This window comes from Eufriesea mexicana, unplaced genomic scaffold (assembly GCF_001483705.2).
Source record: "Eufriesea mexicana isolate 0111107269 unplaced genomic scaffold, ASM148370v2 scaffold3062, whole genome shotgun sequence".
In the NCBI taxonomy this organism is placed as follows: Eukaryota; Metazoa; Arthropoda; class Insecta; order Hymenoptera; family Apidae; genus Eufriesea; species Eufriesea mexicana.
The window spans coordinates 484,729-508,095 of NW_016911092.1; the positions used below are offsets into that span (position 1 = coordinate 484,729).

Sequence of the window (23,367 nt, forward strand, 5' to 3'; positions counted from 1 at the left end):
ACTCTTTCCTGATCACACGGTCCAACCGAATATCACCTAGACGGGGCCTAGATCCTAGACCCAGGTCTCCCAGGATGACCACGCACGGATCACCAGCCTGGCCAGCCTCATCGGTGCGAGGAGAAGCTTCTCGTTTCGACGCTGGTCGTCTCGCACGGCACGCGGAGCGCGGAAACGAATACTGTCAAACGAGCACGGTTAACTACCGACTAAACGCCGCAAAGTGTGCACCGTGTGTGCTACGCTGTGTTTATGCGAATGGTGGGGCTGGTAAAAAGTGCTGGAACACGGGCAAGCAGGGACACCGATACGGTCGCCGGAATAATTGTTACCGCGTCGCACAGGATGGGCACAGCTGGACACCTCATTGACAGTCTATTCGGGGCCTAACCCAGCCGACCTGTGTCGTGAGCCTGCTCGTATCCGAACAGACACGTTGATTTAGCAAGATCCGCGAGAACCGCGGAGGAACGGAGGAACGGCCTCGGAATACGAGAGCGGATGATTATAAAATTACAGAGCTTCTGCTAGTTGGACGCTTGATGGAACTCGTTGCAGCTCCAGCTTCGCGGCTCCTTCGCGTTTTATGATATTCTTCGCGTTAGGTCATCTCGCTAACGTCAGGTTAGCTCTGGTCAGTTGTTTTAGGTGGAAATGATAGCGGTTTTTCGATGTTCTTCACGATTAATCGATACTTCTCTACGAAACTGCTGTCATGACAGGGTCTAGCCTTTTGAACCTAACTACTTGGAAACTGCTCGCGTTGTTTTAATGAGATGATGTAATATTGATAGAAGGGTGCTCACACGACCTAGGGACGCGATCAGCTTTTCTCTTTTGGGAAACGTGACTGGTTTCGTGATAATCTCGATTTTGCTTCTGCCATAGCTATTTTCGTGAAATAAATATGGAATACTTTATGACCGCTTCGTGGATAAGCGTTTAGAATGTTTCCCGAATTTTGTTTCCGTTTCGTGTGTCGTATAATCGATATTCGAATTTTCTTAGAAATTTTATTCGAGTCCCGAATTATCGTCACTTGTTGCACGCTGCGACCACCATCGCTCTTCCAATGCGAGACTAATTTTTATTATCATAAAACACCAATTTCATCGCAATCTCGACACGAATAGTTTCAATTTTCTACCCAGAGCTCGTTACTGGAATATCCACTACAAAATTTCATTCGATTACCTTTATCTCCGCTCTTCTTTCATTCTTTCTCGTCTCGCATTTCTGCTGTATTTTTATTAATCGCGACATGGTTTTCTACTATTAAACGAGATAAGGAAAGTTGAATCGTTATCATTCTCTGAGGTTAAATCTTTCCATGCAAAAGATTTTGCTACGATCGAGGTGCAACGATACCTTTTTGAAAATTTCCCCTCCACTGATTTTTTGTATTTCCGCTTTTTAAAAATCACCCAATTTTATTATTCAAATAGGCGATTCGTTCTTCAAAAATTTCGAAAAAATAAACGATTTACTATGGTAAAATTATTGGTAACAAGAAGCAAATTCTAACGTGAATTTTTAAAAATAATATTTTTGTTATTTAGTAATAAATATTGGAGCTTTAATTATCAGAATTGCTAATAATATTTTTATCGTCAACGACGTCGTCTTTGTTTGCTTTATAATTTATCAATATCGTCAAATATTGCCTTCTCGATATCAGGAAACAAAAAAGTGGGAAGGAAAAGAGAAAGACGAAATGTGAGATCAACTGTTAGAAAACTCGCACACAATCCGATAAATGAAAATACTCGTGAACGAAGAATTTATTACACAATTAATTTTGATTTTTAGTAACGAAATGTCCTACTGGAGTGCTCAACTATCAAAACGTTCTATTATATTTCTGTCGTTCGTTTAGTATGCGATTGGCATTGCGAACGCCAACGCCTAGTAATGACATCGTGCAGTGAACGTGTGATACTAATTGTTAAAACGAAACAGGAGGTAGTTTAGAAACAGAAACGATAGATATGTTTAGAGGTCACAGGAATTTATGCGCAACATAGCATTAACCAGTTCCAGGAATCTGGGGTGCCAGAGAAGGGATATTCGCATGATCTAAGACATAAACAGAGAGTAACTGAACATATCTTAACCCATTAACTGTCAAATTCCTTTTTATTAAAATTTTTAGTCGGATAAGTTGTATATATGCACAAGAGGTTACGTGTCTATATAATTATATTCAAATTATGTTTCGTTTTGAAAATATTTGACATTTTTGAAAAAGTCCCATAGTGAGCATCGTTATAAAATTATCGATAAAATCATTTCAGTAAAAAACAAAAGACTGAGTAAGTAACGAATCGTTACTATAACCTCTAAATTACATATTTATATACGGTATTTCATATAAAAACCAAAGCAAAAGTATAATACTTCAAATATGACAAATCTGTCCCGTTCAACTCACACGCGAATTTCAAATTTGTTCGGTTGCTGTACAGAAACGAAGCACAGAATACACACTTTTTGCTACGTACAATATTGACTGATATATATAGAATGAAACTAAACTGTCAGGCGTAGCAAATATATTTTTGGCACCGAGTGTACGTAAAATTCCAAAATGGGTACCGTAGCAGCTAATGGATTAAGGACATAATATAATAACTTAACATTCGTATTAACTTACCAGTGAAAAGTATGTACCGTCTAATTAAATGATTATAGCAATTACAAAGCATCTAATCTTTTGTCGTTATCGATTACGTTACTCTTTTTAAAATAGAAAGTAATTATTTATTTTATCATTATCGATATTCGTTGTTACGGCGCCATTGATTTTTATATTAAATTCTTTGCAGATATAGTATCTTGAAATTTCTTTAATTGTTATATTTAATATCGTGCATTGAAAAATATCTTTCCTCGTAACGAAGATTAAATTCTTAGTTTGTAGATAAAAGTTTACGTTCTATCTTCGTACATTCCAGAATTATGCGATTTACCATTGGCGTAAGCGAAGAATTAACGAAAATATGCTTATTGAAAAATTTTCCTATCGATACACCTATGTGCCAATAATTATGAAGTATAATGGAGAATCAAATGTTTCGTCCATTTTACATTTTCTGTTTTATCTATTTACAACGCTACAACGCTAGTTCCTACGTTTAGCTTTACAATATATTGGACAACCTAAGCCAGTTACCTGTCGTAACTATGAATTCATACTCTCATTACTCAATTTAACAGCGTTAGAAAGAAGGAGAGAAATTTCTGATATTCTTCTTGTTTATAAAGTGCTCGATGGTTTTATAAATTGTTCTGATATATTAGAAAAATTCTCAATCAATTTTCCAACTTTTCATTTAAGACGATACAATTTTCTTAATATGCAACAATATAAAATCGCTTTTGCATACCAATTGGGTATTAATAGAATGATTATTAATGTTAACAACATTTATCCTATCCTAGATTTATTCACTTATACACATCTCGTCTGTATATTTGTATATTTTTATTTTTCTTCGTTACCATTAATTTTATACCTCACTGTAATAATTTTCTTGCAATTTTTCTAATGGGTTAATCCCGTATAAATAAATAAATAAATAAAATAATTTTCACGAAATAAATTTAATTTGTAATTCGAAATTGAATTTCTTAATTTACCCAATCGTAAAGCTCCAATATTGTGGAAAGAAAAGACATATGGCTCAAACCAATTTCATAATTATCAGCACAGGTATATATGAGCCGTTCACTGCACAAATCGATTAATTCCACATTTTGAAAAACCTTAAATTTAAGTGTCAAAGGACTTGGTATAGTCATAACTTTTATTATTATTTTTATAATAACTTTCCCTGATAATTAAGATTAACACCATTAAACGACAAAAATTTTTGGCCACTGGATAATAAATAATTTATTTCAGAGGTCACTTTGATTAACTTCGTTCTCTAATGTAAATCGTTGCAATAATGCAACTCGAATGCACTAACAAGCCATGAATGATAACGGTGAATTTTTTAGCGCCGTCTTATCAGAATTTAAGTAAAATTTAGTCAAATTTAAATTTATTACTTTTTTCACCTGCCAATCGTTTAACACTTCCAGTAACGTAAAAATGGTAACATTACTAACGATTACCTTTTGGTTATTTTTTCTTATAAATTTTATATACCGTTAGATGAAAGTTACGTTTGTATTTATGCATTCTACGATATTTATTTCGATTTAAATTATAAAGGGAATTTTAAAAAACAATATACATTATTTCATTGCATTTATTCACTTTTTGTTTTACAGAGTTAATCAATTTATATTCTAATAATTCCTACTCTAAATTCCACTGTACTATAACGAAATATCATCGACTTACACTGAATACTCGTCTAGTCGTTTGAAAAATCCTCTTTACATGCCCTGCGAGTATCAAAAACGGCGAAGAAAAATACCACTCGGAGACCGCGCAAACACGTTGGCTATCAATCACTGCACAAGAGTCGAGAGATCATGCGATCAGGTATCTTGCTAACAGGCAGGAAAGCACGATCGGGGTACAGGCGACGATTCGAGATCGATAGAAGCTGTGGGAATTAATTGAAATTTCACAGCTTCATGGCCGTACGATCGAAGTGGCTTTTGGGGTGCGACTACCCCGAACGTGACGCGAAAATCGTTTCACTCTCGCGGTATAATCGCCGCGAGACGCGTCGTTTCGCCGGTGGTTTGATCTTTTCCGCGACACGTTCGTGTTGGTACTAAAACCCGTCGACAGAGGGTCGTTGGAATTCATTGTCGACGTTATACGTCGTTGGCTCCGCGTTTGTTTACGTGTTGCACGACTCTGTATCCTCCACGGGGGTAAATTAAGGGGGCCCGATGTATTATGGTCGAGCATAGAAGCATGTTCGAACGAATTGTTTACGAGCCCCGATAATTTTCTGCTTTTACGACCGATACCATTGGTCGTATCGCTGTCACGTGGGAACGTGTATCGCTATTGGAACGCTGGAATTTGTATATACGGAACTATATACAATACGTGTTGGGCTAGACGGCCGAATGCGACCTACCTCAACTAGAGTGTCACGGATTATCCCTGCGAAAGCTATGTGGCGTGTTGGAGAAATTGCGAGTGAAGATGAGAATCCTGAGAAATTATAATAGGGAGAACCTCGGTTATACGAATATTTTATTATACGAACGTACTATATTTTGATGTTATATTGTATATGAGAATATGTAACGTACGTAAAGTTTAATTCTTTATGTTGGAAGAATGGAATTTGTATGAGATTTTCTACAGGAGAAATAATAATAATTTGGAGATACTGTGGCTCTAATTTATGTCAATCTTCCTACACTGGCTAATAATAATAGATGATAATGTCGACAAAATAGAGAATTGTATTGAAAATTGATCAGATGTGACCTAATTTATGAAAGAAATTTAGAGAAAAAATTAAAGAAAAAGGAGGTTTGATAGCGTAATATCTGTAAATAAATTGTATCTATTTTATATCTATTTATATCATTCTGTTTTGATTATAGAATAAATTGGCTGCTGACTGCTCATTATTCTGTTATGTGAATATTCTCTTATATAAACACTGTTGTTTTCCATTTATTATTATATAACAGTGGTCTCATTGTACTCCATTAAAATAATTTAAGTATATGTAGAACCAAAGCCTAACTTACTTATTTATTCTCCTATGTCCCTTAATTTAATTCAGAAAATATTCATTCTCTGGTGAATTAGGGTCCTTTCTCTGGTTATTTAATTAATTATGTCAAAATATTCTAATAACTCTATGTAGTTATTTAAGAGTTATAGAATTATAGAATAAATTATAGAATATAAAATTATAGAATTATAGAATAAGTTATAGAATATAGAATTCTATACGGGAATATACAATTATAGAATTACAGAATAAGTTATAGAATTATAGAATTATAGAATAACCGAACCTATGACATTCCTCACCCCTTTTAATCGCAAAACAAAACGAAGCAAATATTTTTCCTTAAATACCAAAACATAATCCCATACTATACAATACCTACTACAACCTGTAGGCAACAAGCTCATAATGGAAATTAACCGCTAATTAAAAAGGAGACAAACAGAGGCAAGAACTACTCGACGCATGCCTACCCTCATCACACCCCTCGCTCGAAAGAAACGATCGGGAATGCTCGAAACTGGAAGAATCTCATCGCCTAACAACAGCAAATACAAGCAAATCCGGAAGAACAAGCAATCCATCGATGAATTACCAGCCACAAACGTTCCCTTTCAGATTCATACGTCGTAACGGCCCAACACGATAAACCTCAGACTCCACTCTCAACCCTTTGTTCCTCGGGCAATAAAGAGCAAGCTCGACTCGAACTCGATCGAGCTCGAGGAAAAAGGAAAAAAGGGGAAAAAAGGAAAAGAAAGGTAGAAAATCTCGAAACCCGTGTCGCCTTTGCCCCAGACTCGGTCGGTATCGAGGATCACCGATGCGATTTCCGCGGTGTATCGTAATAAGCCAACGATAACCTATCTCTCCAGAGTGAAGCATCTCCCACGTCAGGCAGATTAATTGCGTTGATTACGAGGGGATAATTATTGAGCAGCCGAATGTTACGCGTGCTGTCGCGTGTGAATTAGTCACGATGCTCTGCTCGCTTGTCATGCGCTTCCGTGCCAGCGATCGCTCGATCCAACTGGCCAAAATCGATACCCTAATCGCAAAAATACGCGCTTCTGAGAAAATACACGAGATAAGCGGTGATATAGCGACGTATTCCGCGATATTGCGGGTAAATGAACGAAATTAAAGCGTAGAGTGCTACAGAGACTGATTGATGCTGTGACACCCTGTGCTGTAGGCATGGGTGAAGCTATTGGTGCTGTTGTACTAGGTGAACGAACTTCTGTTTATGTTTGAACGTGTGAATGAAATTTTGCTGGATTTTATTTTCTTTCTTGTTTTATCAGATATATTTTGTCATTATTTTTATTAAAATTCGAAATGATTGTTTATGTTTTATGTAAAATTTATTTATGTTTATCCATTCGTAGCGTGAAGATTATCCATCTAATGAGCCATCTTCACCGAAGCAAATCTAAATAAAATTTATCAGGAAAAATCGTTTACTCGAAAATGTCGGATAGGAAATGGAAGATAACGGGTAATTCCGATTTATTCGTTACCATTGCCCAGTTTCATAATTCATTGCGTATCTATACTACTAATCCCATGGCACACACGAGTCACGATAAAAAGCTATTCATCAATACAATTCTGTAGATTCGAAGCTGCGAATCCGAGATTAAAAATGTTGAAATTCAAACAAATTACGATAGAAAGAAGACAGTCGTGATAATTTCTGTCCGTCATGAAATACGCTATTCTTCCTGTGACCAGGTGTCTTACCTGTTGTATTTGATGGACGTGCAATCGAGTAAGTACACCGAGTATTTAAATACACAGGAAAAATGTCACGAGTGACAAGATACTATGCATCAAGTTCCAAGCACTTAAATTTAACTTCACCTCGATTCCAAAGATTATTTATCAATTTTTATGTTTCGACTAGAAATAGAAAGAAATTTCTTCAATACTTATTCGTCTATTTATAGTTTAAAATGAAAATAAATTCTAATTTTTATTCGGATGTTCAAAATAAAAAATAAATTATGGTAATTTTTATTCGGCTGTTCAAAATAAAAAATAAATTATTGTAATTTTTATTCGGTTGCTTAAAATGAAAAACAAATTATTGTAATTTTAATTTGGCTATTTAAAATGAAAAATAAATTACTATAGTTTTTATTCACGTATCGAAATTCACAAAAGAAATTTTCCCTATTTATTAAACGTTCGAAATTTCCACAAACTGAGACGGCACGTGAAACAATTCGATTCGATCAGATCTGTCATCGACTACGTTACATTACTCGTAAAACGAGGATCAATTTGTGATCATTCAGATCTAGTACGCGATTATGGGTCGTCGAATAGGTTTCGAGACAAGGAAATTTTTTTATCTCGAATTCACTTTCTGCGCTCGAAATAAGATCGAAGTACGAAGTTGTTTTCATTCACATGACTGGCGAGCGGTCATGTGCTCCTTACGGTTCGACGTGTTATCAGAAAACGAGCACAATAGAGCGTAGCCGTGACGAAAATATCTCTCTTCAGGTGTGAACGAAAATTTTTAGACCGGGAGAAGCAATACGACGCCTTTGAGAGAATAAAATGGAATAAGTCCTAAGAAGCAAGTTGTCGGGATTCGTTTGGTAATAATTAGATTACGGAATCTCGATCTCACTCCTTCTAATTATCCTGTTTATATAATATTTTATATCACTCATGACAATTTCCTCGCTTTTCTTTGATTTTTTCTTTTTTAAATAAAATTCGAACGAAATGAGGTCCAGTTTTGAATATTATTAAATATAATACGATTACTGTTATTATTATAACAATAATTATAATTATTATTTCTGTTGCGTATTATCGGCACAACCGATTATTTATTTGTTTGCGTATTTAACGATCACATCTAGAAAGTAATTAAATTACGTTTACACGGGCATAGTGATCGAGCAAATGCGAGTTGATGCGATTGGGGGAATACAATGATCGAAAAACACGAGAACAATGGTCAGACATTGTGAAGTGTTAATATTGCTGGACAATATAACGCAACAATTTACAATAGAACGATATTCATAATAAAACGATAGTGTTCTCAAAGATAGAACAATAAACCCGTGAATTTTGGAAGTTTTCAATTTTCCAGGAAAATATTGAATTCGTTTGAACGAAATAATAGACTGGGACTTTGTTCCGATGTAAACGCTTCTTCGAAATAAAAGTTTAATTAGGAAGATTTTTGATGAAAATTGTTGTATAAAAATTTGACAAGGATCTCGAAGATGGCGGATTCGAAATAAATTCTGAGGTCGGCACGAATTCACTCACGTTCGTTTTTAAACTTGGTAGCGATATCATCGGCATGTTACGTCAGAATCTACAAAAGCGCTAATTCGTATATCCAATAACGCTACATTATTAAGTATAGTCGACCACAAAAATATGGAGACTTCTACTTTCAAAGAAATACATTTATTTTTAATAAATATATCGTGCCGTGGTAAACTATAGATAAATAATAAATAATGAAAGTAAAATGATATAAAGTGTAATGTTCGTGATAATGATAGAGAGATGAGTGTAAAGAAAAACCAAAAATTAAGTTATACGTATGCATAAATATTTTTATGATCCACTGTATAAGTCTCTTAAAAATTGCTTCGTTAACCTGGCACCTTAGAAACAATTATCTGTTTTCAAAAACATCCTTAATGTTTGACCACGCAAAATTATTATTAATAAACAATCTTATATTAAAGATTCGCTAATCTCTCACCTAATTCTCAAAAACTTGGGAATCTCTTCTAGAAAATAAATTTAATCGAAAAATAAATTCTAATAAAATTAATAGAAAATTAAAATCCTAACTAGATTATAATTATCTTTGAATACTGTTAAAAGAATTGTAATCAAATACTAAAATCATTAAATCTGCAATTTTCTATCCATATATAAATTACAATATTATTAATTATGATATTCCTCAGTAAATTTAACATTAATCGCGTGCCAATATTAACATACGCTTAAATATAACCAACAATTGGACATATAATTCTGATTTACATCATAACCAAAAGTCAAGATGAAAAACCTACAAGTCATAACCATAACATTCAAGAACCACCCTAACCCTATCAAAGCATCCCCCAAAAGATACACCTGTCAGAAACGATAATAAAAATTCTTCCATCGAAAGTACCCTAACACCTGAAAGCAGCCCTGAAATCCTTCAATCCCATTCAATAGCGCTGATTTACCTGCAGTTAAACAACCCTGGAACACGCATTTCGAAGCAAATCCTCTTTCGCTCACCTCTCCCTCCGCTCCAAAAGTTTTCACGTCGACCATTCACTCGCGAAGCCTTTAAGACGGATTCGCTTATCCCGGAAGCTCCCTATCCTCGAATAACACTTGTCCCGAGGTATTTTTCAGCGAAGCAAACAGTCGCAGGGGCGCGATGGCACGCGAGGCGAGCAAAGGAGGTGGAAAGAAAGTTCGCGATTATGAGAAACTTCTGAATTAGGCGACGGCATCGTCCCGGCATCGCGGTTAATTGCCTGTTTCCCCGGATATCTCAGTCTCAACGACGTCTGGAGAAAGTCGCGAAACGGCAAGCCGATCGTTCTTTCCCGTAATTAATCGTCCCTTTTTTCTACTCCCAGGGGCGAAGAAACACCGGTAAATTTAATCGGCGACCCCTGATTACGCGACGCAACAAAGTGGAACTGGCCGAACAGTCATCCTCCGCGAATTTCGCCTTAACGATTGCGAGGGAAGACAGAAGTTGCGTAATAAGATTCGAATTAATGACCAGAGCCGGAAAGTCGGGCAAACGAGAGCTCTCGTTTCGGTTCTACGTGATTCGAGTTTCCGAAAATGTTACAGCCTTCTGTGATTTTAGGTCCCTCGTGGATTTAGGATAACGAGTGTTACACGAGTTATTCACAGGCTGAAGCGATTATTAACTCTGCTTTTTACATTTTTCTTTTAAGTTTTCGTGTCAAAGTATCAGGTCGATGCTGAGATTTTTATATTTTGCAGCATTTTGTGCCACGACGACTATATCCGTCAAGTGTAAAATTTAGTTACCATTTATTATTTAAATTGTAATTTTAGCGAAGACTAAAATATATTCGTAAATACTCCGTGCTTGACGACTATACTCGTCATTGTTTGATTAGGTGCACGTTTTGAAAAGAGCTGACTGGTTAAAATAATTTTCTATTTATTTCTCAGGGGAGCTAATCGATTTGACGGATGAGCAGATCATATAGTAGATAATCGTGATATTTTAATAGTAATTTGTGAGAAATGGGAGTTTGTAAGTATCTTTTTCTATCAAAAAGATATTCCTACACTTAGAAATTTTGTTATTCTAAAAATTATATCATCACGATTTGTGGTTTTGAAATCAAAATTCAATGTATTCGTAGAATTTGTAGCGTAGAAGGAGTACGTCAAATAAGCGTTAATTGTACGTGATAGAATGGCAAATACTCAAAGGATTAGTTAACATGGATTGAAACAAATGTAACTAGGCAATTGGGACCTCGGTTGAACGCAAACAACTGAGGAGGGACAACGCGTACAAAGTGATTAACGTATTATGTTTAAGCTTAATTACCGCGTTATTCTTACTGTACAAGCAACATGGAAATAGCAACATTCGCTGCCAAGCGTGTTATAAATGTAACTATCGGACTTGACAAACTTTTAGGGATTTACGTCACTCCCAGGGAATATGGCTGCAAACATATTCAGCCTGTTCAAAAGTTCCCATAATTTTAACTTGCGTACATCGAATATCATATATGAACAAGTGCATCTCGATTTATCATTACACGCATATTTAAAATTATATGCATCTCGTGAACTATTGCAGGTGTCTTGAAGATACTTTAGATCATTCCTATTCCTATTTCCATTTTTCAAATCTCAGAAGAGGATATTTCCTTATTTATATTTTAGGAAAATGGGTACCAAATTTTAGCATGATTATAAGAACGTATTCGTGGATGCGAAATAGACAAGCAACATTTTGTTTCCACGAGGGTCCCGAGTCAATGGGGGCCTGGTTTGCGTCTTTACGAACAACGTCCTATGACTCGTGGACAAGAGGACCACGACATTTGGACCTAGGGCTTGAAAAAATCAATTTATTGACGATCAGAGAACGTTACAGACCTTTTCCTAAGAGTAACACCATGTTCTCGGTACCAGCCCTTCTTTCGCATAATAAAGCTCATGGGAACCCGAAATAGTGCCTTTCGTTAATTGGTACCTCACGATATCCCTTCAAGTTTGTACAAAATTGATCATTTTCTTTCCAAATTCAATTCACAGTGTGAGCAACTTTTTGAAGACAATCGAGGGATGCGTTTTTGGGGTACTAACCTACCAGCCAATAGCGGAAATAAAACAGTTACCTAGTAGCAAAACGACTACTTATTAACCCGAACCCTTATTAACTTATTACTCGAACCCTCGATGATTTTCTAAGCTAAAGTTACCTAAACACGAAGTCGAAATCCTGCGATACTAGAACATCGATCTTCGAAGTTTAATCAAATGGCGACTGAAGGGCGTCTCTCGAGCGCAAAGGGTTAAAATCCCCTACAATATTGATCCTGAAAATGGAATATCGTTTCCTCCACGGAGACTCTGTATTAGCATTTGCAGACTCAACCTCAGACCCCGATCTGCTCTTTCACCATCGACCAACAACCAGGAACGAAGCCAATTATTCGTCAAGGGGTCGGCTCACAACCGTTGATCCATTCGATTCCATAACGCGAGGCGTCGCGTCGCGTGTTTGACTATGGTCGATCATCGTGCTGGAACGCGTCCGCTCGCGAGTGCTGTCCCAACGCGATTAGGCTGGCTATCGTTGCCCGAATTCCGTGTCCAATTGCTTCTGGTCGATAGCAGGTGACACGAGACGACGCGAGAATGGACGAGGGTGCAGGAGCGTCGGCCGCGAGTAGCTCGCGGGCCAGGTCGTCGCTTCTAATCCGGTGACGCGATTCATCTTCCTGCCTGGGTGGAACGCGATGCATGTTCGCGGCTCGATTGCGCGGTATTACGGCCGGTGTTCGGAATTAATTACTCGTCTTCCGTGCGCGCCGCCGTCTACAATGAGTCACGGAAGTATCCGCGAACGCTCGCAATTAAAACTTCGCGTCCGCTTGCCGGTGTTTAATTTTGCCGCGCGCGGCCCGCATCCGGGTCAACAGGCACCTCGCAACTTCGCCGTGAGAGCCGAATCTTCCGACTGATAATCGAGTTAGATCCTGGGCTGGTTCGATGCCAGTGCTCGCCAGTAGACGAGTTCATTGTCTAGGGTTCAAACGAGGGGTGATTATGCGCAGGGATTGCGGCGTCAAAGGATTGTGGTTGATAGACGAAGAAAGACAAACCCTCACGAATTGGAAATTAAATTAGATATATAAGGGTTGAATTAGAAGGAACTTTGTAAAAATGAAAGCGTGGGTAAAATAAAACTCGCCGTATCGCAGTAGAGGTTAAAGGCTTTTGTTGCGATGGCGATAATACATGGAAGACGTGCCTAATCGTCCTTCTTGAGGATTAACAAATTATAAATCAAAGACAAGGACTATGGACAGAGCAGTACTTGGGACCAGACCCAACAGACGGGACGCACGTGCGACTGACCCACCAAAATGCTAAACAGATATGTAGGAATATGGTTCCGATCGGCAATATAAGGAAATAAAGGATATTATTGATTCCTGTATATCGTCACTAGGTCGATCTTAGTTGGCGACGATTAGTGACGGACGGTTCTTTGAGGAAGGTTGTGTCTAGCTTCCAAATGTTAAATGAACTGTACTTTAGGAGAACTCTTACGGTTTACCCAAGTGGTGGCTTAGGTGACAATGAGTGTATAGAAGTCAAGGGACGCTGACAATAAGGACATAAAACAGTCTTTCACATGACCTGGGACATTGCGGTCCTAGGGCCCTAACACTGGAACTTGTAAATTTTCAGAGCCTTCACATTTAGATACACAGTCTGTCCTAAACAAAAGGATGAACGGAATACCGGAAACGATATTTCAAGGATTAACAATTCCAGTATGTATTTTATTCACGAGCTAAGAGATCTAAGAGTATAATACAAGCTAAAAAGATTACTGATTACGATTATTATATAATTACTCGATACAATCATAGATATCCTGTTCATACGATCCATTCCGTTATCATTTGTTCTTCCGCACAATCAAAGTTTTGCCAAAAAGTTTGGAAATAGAGCGTGTAGAGGGGTATTTTGGTGTAGAATTTCGAATATTTTTAATAGATATAATAGTTTCATGTCAACTAAGTTTCATGTCAAGTCGAAACAATGGTTTTCCGATTCTCTAAAGGTAAAAATCCAAAGTTGACATCTAGCGTAAAGTTCTTAAACGCTAAATTCCACTGCAAATTAGGAGATTTAGTGATGAAAATTCCTTAAATATTTTCTGTTTCCAAATCACAATTTTGAGTTTTTTGGTGTACGTTCAAATCAAATCACGAAAAACCATAAATCATCAAAATTGCAATTGCAATAATCGCATTCACGTTAAAAAATCTGGAATCTGTGAATCATTGAATGAACCACACGATTTATCGTTGTCAATTAAAAAGACACGAGATGATATTCGTGTTAACGTTAACTATCATGCCGAAAAATGAACAGAAAATATTCACCTCGTTATTTAGTCGCGTGGTTACCGCTTGAATTGCATATACATATGTATGCTCACGTGTAAGCACGGAATAAAATTAAAGCATCGACGACACGACTAAGCACTTAATTAGAAAAGTCGCGTTCAGTGGTTGTTAAGAGGTAGCTAGGAAACCCTCCTAATTTCCTGTACAACGAGACACCGTACACCACAATTACAGCCAACCTGTCTTAAATTTACGGTTCTTCACCTTCTCAGGTGTACATAATTTCGACATTACCTGCGCATTACCGTCTTCCCTTTCTTCTTCACTTACCCAGGTGGTTTGGAATTAAACCAGGCAATCGCCAGCTTTCACTGTTCACCCTTAATGATCACTTGCGTCAATAATATTTTTCCTCAAAAATCATCATCGTAATATCTTCCTATTTTTTTTTTTTTTTCATTTGCATAAAAGTTAGTACTCGTTTCCTTTCCTGATTTCATTTTCCAAGAAATATAAATTAAAATAAGATATTTTAAAAATTTATATAAATATTTTTGGAGAGACTAAAACCTATTCGAAATCGAATTCGTGGTAATTTATTAAGGTAGTTGATTTAATTTTATTTTGATTCGTCGGATTTTTATTAGATAGACAACGTTTCGAGTTATTGGATTATGGTATCGTTGTAATGTATCTATGACTATTATGCAAGGTATTTTGATTGGAGAGCTACAATCCGAGCTACGTAACGGTAACTTGGTCTTAGATCAAGCTAATGCCATTTTGCGAAAGATTGGTAATCTGTGTTCCGTTTACGATCTATGAGGTAATACGTGATCGTGGAATAACGTGGTATTCTGGCTCAAGGAAACTACTTTGAGAGCTTCCTCCAACGCAAATTTCTGAAAGATTGCAACACGACAGTGAAGAAATTCTGAAGATTTTCTGTTCTTGCATGAAATTCTATATTTCCTAATATTTCCTCTTCTTTAATTAGAAAATTCATAATAATTATTGAATTTCTATTTCCTAACATTTCCTAACATTTCCTCTGCTGTAATGAGAAAATTCATAATAATTATTAAAATTCTATTTCCTAACATTTCCTCTTTTGTAATGTGAAAATTCATAATAATTATTAAATATCCATTTCCCAACATTCCCTAACATTTCCTCTTCTTTAGATAGAAAATTCATAATAATTATTAAATTTCTACTTCCTAACATTTACTCTTCTTCGGTTAGAAAATTTATAATAATTATTAAATTTCCATTTCCTAACATTTCTTAACATTTCCTCTTTTTTAATTATAAAACTTACAATAATTATTAAATTTTTATTTACCAATTAATATACATTCATAATTATTCGACGATAATAAAAGTAATAATTCAAACACCTACGGAACGTGATATTAATATTATCAAAATTAAAATAGCCAAAGTGTATTAAATAAATTACTAATTTGTCGACAATGGAAAATAAAAATTTATTTTAAGTATACAGATAGGTATGCATCAACTAAGTGCTTTGGCACTAACATTAATAAAAATTCAAAATGGCGGAGTTGATCAATTTAGATAAAAAGTGAAATAAGAAAACATGGAAAACACATTCATCGAAATTTTCAAGCAGTAAAATTTTTATACTACTCGAGGTATCCTCTCCTTATCTTGATCGATATATCTCCTATGGAATTTCACCACCCTGTGCGATTCATATTAATTCTAATCACCACCTGACAGACAAATAACGATGTTTATTTTTGACTTAAAATAAATCAATGATACGTCATTTTTATACTTCCTCGTTTAAAATTTACATCGAACAAAATATTTTAAAAAACGAAGGTCCAACGATATTTAAATATTTAATAAAATTATTGTAAAATATAATTAATTTCGTGCGTTCAGATACCTATCAAATTTTACAAAATATTTCGTGTTATTATTCGACGATTGTAAAATAATTACAAAATTTTCGTGCATTTTATCGGAAGGATAAAATGATATGTAATATAATAATTGATTTAACATTCGTGGAATTTTTAATGTCGAAAAATCGTCGATTTCGTACTCGTTAATTTTCTATCGCTAAAATTGAAATTGTGGTGATTAATGGAACGTTTGTAGTACCATTAATCGAGAATTAAGATTATTTTCCTGTTGATTCGTTTCGCAAACGTATTGCATCGAGTACTCGATGTAGATCGATATAAAAGTGCGATAAGTTAAATCATATGACCGAAATAATCATTTCCTTATCGGTTCAAATACCTTCTCGAGATACGCATTACAACACTTGGAATCTCAATTACACGATTTTGATCGCGTCGATTGTCGTCGATGTGTAAACCTAGTTAACTGTTATCACTGTTAATGAATTTATGGAAACTATGACAGAATTGAGAGCGTTTTTCGGAAAGTTCCATTTAAATTATTTATTATTTATTATTTGATTACGGAAATTATTTGAATTATTTATTATTTGATTACAGAAATTACTTGAATTATTTATTATTTATTATTTAAATTATAGAAAAAAGGAATTAATTGAAATAAAATGCATTTATTGATATTTTTATTAATGTACTATTTAGTATACTAGAAAAATTACATTATCATAAGATTTATTACTGAACGAAGTTTGAAATTTTGTATATTTTTTTTCGTTTATATAACTTTCCTTCAAAATCTCTCCATATATATCAAATAAAATTTTGAAGAACCGTATAATAAAAATTTTCTAGTTTCGAATATTCGTTTCTTAATTTGCAAATTACAATATTCGGTAAATTTGTATTCGTTGAACACAAAGTAATTTCATAGCTATTATAAATTAGGAAATCTCTGATCTACCAGAATCTGTCTAAATTTCCCAATAAAATAATTCTCAAATAAAAATATCCGATATCAATATCCGTGTATTATTTCAAAAATAACAAAGTTCACTGATAATTTTATCTAATTTTTTCAAAAACAGCCTAGCTTCGTACGACCCGAATTAATTTTCCACTGAACTGAAAAATATCGAATCCACGCGATTCTGTATAAAATTTTTCTCGAAGCTTCGCTATTTCCTATTTTAATCATTTACCACGTCAGTCGTTTAACCCTTTGCACTAGTATTTATATTTCAGAAGACTACCAATCAATTCGAAATTTTTCATATTCGATTAAAATGAAAACAATTTCATGGGAAGATATTATAATTTAACTTGGTTTTGATAGAAAAAAATTAGAAAAATACGCAAATTTAATATAGGTATAATAATAAAACATAGGATGACGACCATATGGCAACATACGAGTGCAAAAGGTTAATGAACCCTCAAAAAGTACTAGAAATTTTTCGTGCAACCGACTCAAAAAACAATTCCCTTAATTTTCTCGCGATCTTCACTCCGGTTTACATTCTCCTCGATTTTTCCACGCTTATTCCGCCCTCTTCCCAGGACGATCCGCGTTTTCCCGCTGAAATGGACACATCCCTCTTTCAAACGCATATTTTCCCATCACTGTCGGATGGAACGAGCGTATATCATCGGGCAACGAGCGCACGCGTCGCGAATCGTCGTTCTCCTAATCATGATTTCGCATACCCGTGCGACTCGAGCTCGCGGAAGTCGCGAATTTTCATTCTTCATTAACCGTGAACACACGATCCCGCGCGCGTGCGATCGCCGAGGCGTATTATCCGCCGATCGGATATTTCAGACGCTCTATGCCGTGGATGTTGGCACACTTGTCCGCGAAATGCCGGATACTCGCGAAAACGTGTTCGAATTCGCCAACATCGATCTGACAAGCGTCATTACAAAAGTGGAGAGCTTCTGTTAATTAACTACTGTTCTATGCGTGTTTGATCTACGATCGAATGAAAAGTGACGGAGAAATTGAATGGAATAATTTTAGTTAGCAGCAAAGTAAAGTAGCAAAAGGAAAAATATGATAATTTATCCCTTTGCACTCGACGATTTTTTGATGAAAGAGATAAACGAGTTGACAAATTTTCTGCTATTAAACTGATGATATTTTTCTAGCAGTAAGTAAGAAATCGTATAATAATTAACACTAGAACTACCAACCCAGTAAAAATGACTGGTCCCAGAATTTTCTTTCCTTTTTGCAATCACCGAACACATACACCTGTTTTAAGAATAAAATTGGTACCAACTCATATTAAGAAAGAACTGTAATCAATATATTCGCTCGTATTCATCGTACCGCTGAAATTACTATAATCTGTGCACGTTATAGTTAGGTACCCATTAAAGATCGGTAGTGACATAGTTTAATTTAATTTACAACAGTAATTACTTTATTTAATATCACAAAATTTATATTTGACGAAAATTTCATTAAAAATATTTTTCTTGGGAGATTCAAGGTTCCAAGTTTAAACTTAATTGAAAATATATTTGTTTAAAATTATTTTTCTCAATGAAAAATATTTGATGAAATTTCAAAGTCGTTTAACCCTTTGCGCTCGATGATTTTTTTGGCTAAAGAAGGGTTCGAGTTGAAAAATTTTGTGCTATTAAATTGATAATATTCTTTAAGCAGCAAGTAAGAAATCGTATAATAATTAGCAGGTAGAATGATTTACTTTCGATACCTCGCGCACTGTCACATTATCTTAAATTTGATATATTAATTAAAATCGAGCTTCGAAATTTTATCAAATGGCGACTGCAGGGTGCTTCTCGAGTGCAAAGGGTCATTATGTGAGAATTTCTTTTCTTCGTTGCGATTTTATATATACATATATACATCGATGAGGTTGAAAATAAAATAAAAATAAAAATACAGTGATAAAAGGAGTTGTTAATTTAATATCTTTAAATTTACAGATTTGTTAAATTCAATTTCAGATTTATTATATCTTACTGTGTGTTTTAGATAATTGTAATTGTTACGTTACGTGTAATTAAATCGTGTTGGTGAAGACTGGAAATTAATTTGTATATGTACTTTATGCAATGACTTTACGATACCAATGTGTATCTGGTGATTTGGACTCGAATGGGAGACCGTTGTGTGTAGCTGTGCTATGTTTTGCGAGTAATTGTATACTGTTAAATTAGGTATTGACGATGTTAATATCGATACTGACAAACATAATTATATGAATAGAAATTATCTCGATACCGTGACTCCATATTCGCGCGTTATTTTGAAAAGTCGAATATTTTAATATTTCACTATTAATTAATAGTAATTGATACCGCGAGGAAAAAATTGCACGAAAGTACGTCGAAATTTTATCTTTAATTAAAAACACGATAATTCTCGATGTTGGTAAGCAAATCAGATTTTTAACGATTCTAATATGCCAGGAAACGCTGACGATGCATGTCAAGTGTAATTTTTAAAATGGGAAACATACGCCGTGATAATTAGAAACACGATGCTTTCTTGGTGAAACATATCGTAATACAAGAAACACTGTTAGAGTAATTACATTCTCATTATCATGTAGCCGTTACGAGTAAAAATGACCAAAAACGAAAATAACTCAGAAAATATCTTCTTCGAAACTACAATTTTCGTGAAATTGTAAGAATGAAATTTTACTCGTTTCATTTCACCCGAATCATAATGTAAATAAAAATGTACCTCGATAACTGTGCATACGGTAGCCTTAGTGTCTTTATTTTCGACCTCCTTTCATGTGGTTATCTAAATTTCCTACTGGAGCCTCCAATTTTCAGAACTAGGAGTCACAGCAACATGATCTCCCTAAATTACCCTAGTCTAGGTAAACTGAACCAATAAAGACGAAGACTATATAAAAACTATATCATCAAAGCTTCCTTGAGTCTGTTATCTGTAAAATCAAGAGTGACAAGACAGTATGATCTCTCTAATTCATCTATACCTTACCCTATCTCGCTAACAAATGCCAATACCCTATAGAAATTAACATCAGATCACCCTCGAGTCTCCAATCTCTAGAACCAAAAGTCAACAGAACAACATAATCTCCTCGACTCATCCAAACCTTACCCTATCTCGCTAACAAATGCCAATACCCTATAGAAATTAACATCAGATCACACCCGAGTTTCCAATCTCCCAACCCAAGAGTCAACAGAACAATATAACTTCTCCGATTCGTCCAATTCTCACCCTATCTCGCTACCCAATAAATGCGAGAACTCGATAAATATTAATACCGAGTCATCCTTGAGTCTACAATCTCGAAAACCAGGAGTGACAAAACGGTATGATCCCTCTAATTCATCCAAATCTCACCCTATCTCGCTAGTAAATGCCAATATCATATAGAAATTAATATCAGATCACTCTCGAGTTTTCAATCTCCAAATCCAAGAGTCAACAGAAGAATATAACTTCTTCGATTTCTCCAATCCTCACCTTATCTCACTACCTAACAAACGCGAAATCTCGATAAATATTGACACTTTGTTGACCGGCAATTTTACACAGAAACTATGTCATGTCACTGGCTATTATTTTGTAATCCAATCTTCAAAATCACTTTCACACGCAATATTCTATATCGCCCTGGGTTTCATAAATTGAAATAGATAATGCAAGTGCAATGACGAGTTAACTCGTCATCGGTTAACAAAGTTTGGGCACGAAAAGACTAGTTAACTCGTCACAGATCAATAATGTGTTAATACCACGTTATGCTTGAGTCTACATTCTCGAAAGTCAGGAATGACAAAACGGTATGATCTCTGTGATTCATCTAAATTTTATCCTATCTCGCTAACAAATGTCAATATTATATAGAAATTAATATCAGATCATCCTCGAGTCTCCAATCTTCAAACCCAAGGGTCAACACAACAATATAACCTCTTCAACTCATCCAAACCTTACCCTATCTCGCTACCTAACAAATGCGGAATCTAAATGAATATTAATACCACGTCATGCTTGAGTCTCCTGTCTCGAAAGCCAAGAGTGATCAGGTATGATCTCTCGAACTCGTCCAAAATTAAGACTGACAGAGCCGTATGATCCCGTTAATTCGTCCCATATTTACCATATGGCACCCTTCGCGAGTAAACCCCATGGTAAAAAAGGAGTCCAACTGCAAAGAGCGAGAACTCTGACGAAGTAGAATTTCCGTTTTGGTGGATTCGCGATATCGTTAGCAGGCACTCGGAGACTGGTGCGTGGTGTCTATGTCGAGGAACGTGATCGACGAACTTCCGAATTTCTCTGCCACGATCGCGAGGAAGCCGGGTTCCTGAGAGGCCATCCGTGATCTTCCGTGTTACGCTTCGACTCGCAGGCACGCCAACTTCCGTCCTTCATCGGGCATTCCACAGCCACGACGACGGCAGTCACGCGAGAGTCGTTCGTGCTCGTCGTACACGCTGAACAGGCTGAACGGATGAACGTGGACGGACAGAGAGGAAGGATGCACAAGCGGGAAGGGAGGAGAGAAAGAGAGGGACGAGGTCGAAGATGACATCGGAATTGCAAATATCCCTCTCCCACGTTTCTCTCATCTCTCTGATCTATCTTTCTGCTCCTCGTCCGGTCAGTCGGCCTGACCCTTACGCGCACGCACACGCTGAATGATCACTGATACTAGCTGATGAAGTTACGCTGCGCTACTTGCCAGTCTTGCTTGATGGATTATGCTACTGCGCGTGTCACGTAGCTCATTACGACTTTGCGTGTACCCAGGGTAGGCTGCTAGCTCTGAGTTCGAATTCTTTAATCGAAAAATTAGGGGACGTTTTATAGGATTAATGATAGATAAATCCTATGCGGACAGAGATCTGCTCGCTTAATAAACAACGACTTATTTTTAATAACAAACCGATTTATTTAACATTTGGTCTACAACCACGTGTGAGGCTCGTGGTCAAGTTTTCCAGCAAAAACTGATTATCACGAGCCTGGCCCGTGGTGCATCGGTTGGGTCGAAACTGACTATCACGGGCCTGGCACGTGGTACGTCGGCCGGGCCAAATGTGAACACCACGTGTCACGTCCATGATTTGTTGATGTGCCCCACGTATTTGCAAGTCTGTTTACGTTTTGGGACCACGCTGTTGAATCTTAAATCGTAAGGCAAGAGGTTAAACTGAAATATTATACTATGTTTCTCTCAATTCTTGAACTCTCAAACACATGATCTTCTACTAACTATGATTGAACTCCACGCATTCTAACTCGCCAGCGTCCTTGCATCCCTATTTAAATCCTAACACGTTCTTCTTTCATACCTAAGCTCTTTTCGTTTATTACTCATTTCCCACGAGATCTCGCCCTCGGTGGACCAGGTATTTCAGACATTCTGATGCATTCCTAGAGTCATTTGTCCATCCGTACGTACTCCAGATATTACTCTGAACGCCTAAGCTTAGCTCAATACCGCTCTTAATTTTCTATTTCCTTTGCTAGAGCCCTCCACAGTTCGCAATACCACAGTTTTGTTTACCAATGAAATTACAGCTCTCTCCCGATAAATCGATCGATGTTTCCGAAATATTCGGGATTATGACAGAAACCGATATTCAATTTCGAAAGCAAAAAGGGAAAAAGAAGGAATGAAGTATCGGTAATATGGAATGACACTCTCCATTTGCACCGACACCGTTAGAGGAAAATTTAACACGCTTCGAACCAGCTCCGTAGCAAACAGCCATGAAACGATAAACCAGTCTAACCCACGCTCGAAACTCGTGTTTTGACGCAGAAAAAATTGAATTTATGTATGCGTATAACAAACATCCTATAGTACTTCATAGTCCACAGTTCTAATTTATTAAATTGCGAACGGCGAAGTGCAATAGCCGAAACGAAACAGTAGCACACCCCTAAAGGATTGATATATTCAACGAAACGATAAATCTAGCAGAGGTACAACTTCCGAGTCTTCTGAATATTCGCCGCAATAAATTATCAAAGACTTTCCAGAGATAATCATCGGCTAGTAATCCTTTTATCAAGATCGACGAGCAAAATTTATCTCCTCAGAAAAGCGACGCTTGCCTCGTGGCTCTAGATCGCTAATAGAGCCCTGAGACCAATGTACGATAAGACTCCCATGCAAAGACCCA

At 36.2% G+C, this 23,367-nt stretch overlaps 1 protein-coding gene across 1 annotated transcript in view; it reads right to left on the reverse strand.

Annotated features, from left to right (window-relative positions):
- Nucleotides 1-23,367, reverse strand: part of Nha1 (Na[+]/H[+] hydrogen antiporter 1) — a 217,451-nt gene that overhangs the window by 178,918 nt on the left and 15,166 nt on the right. The gene's annotated exons all lie outside the window — the stretch shown is intronic.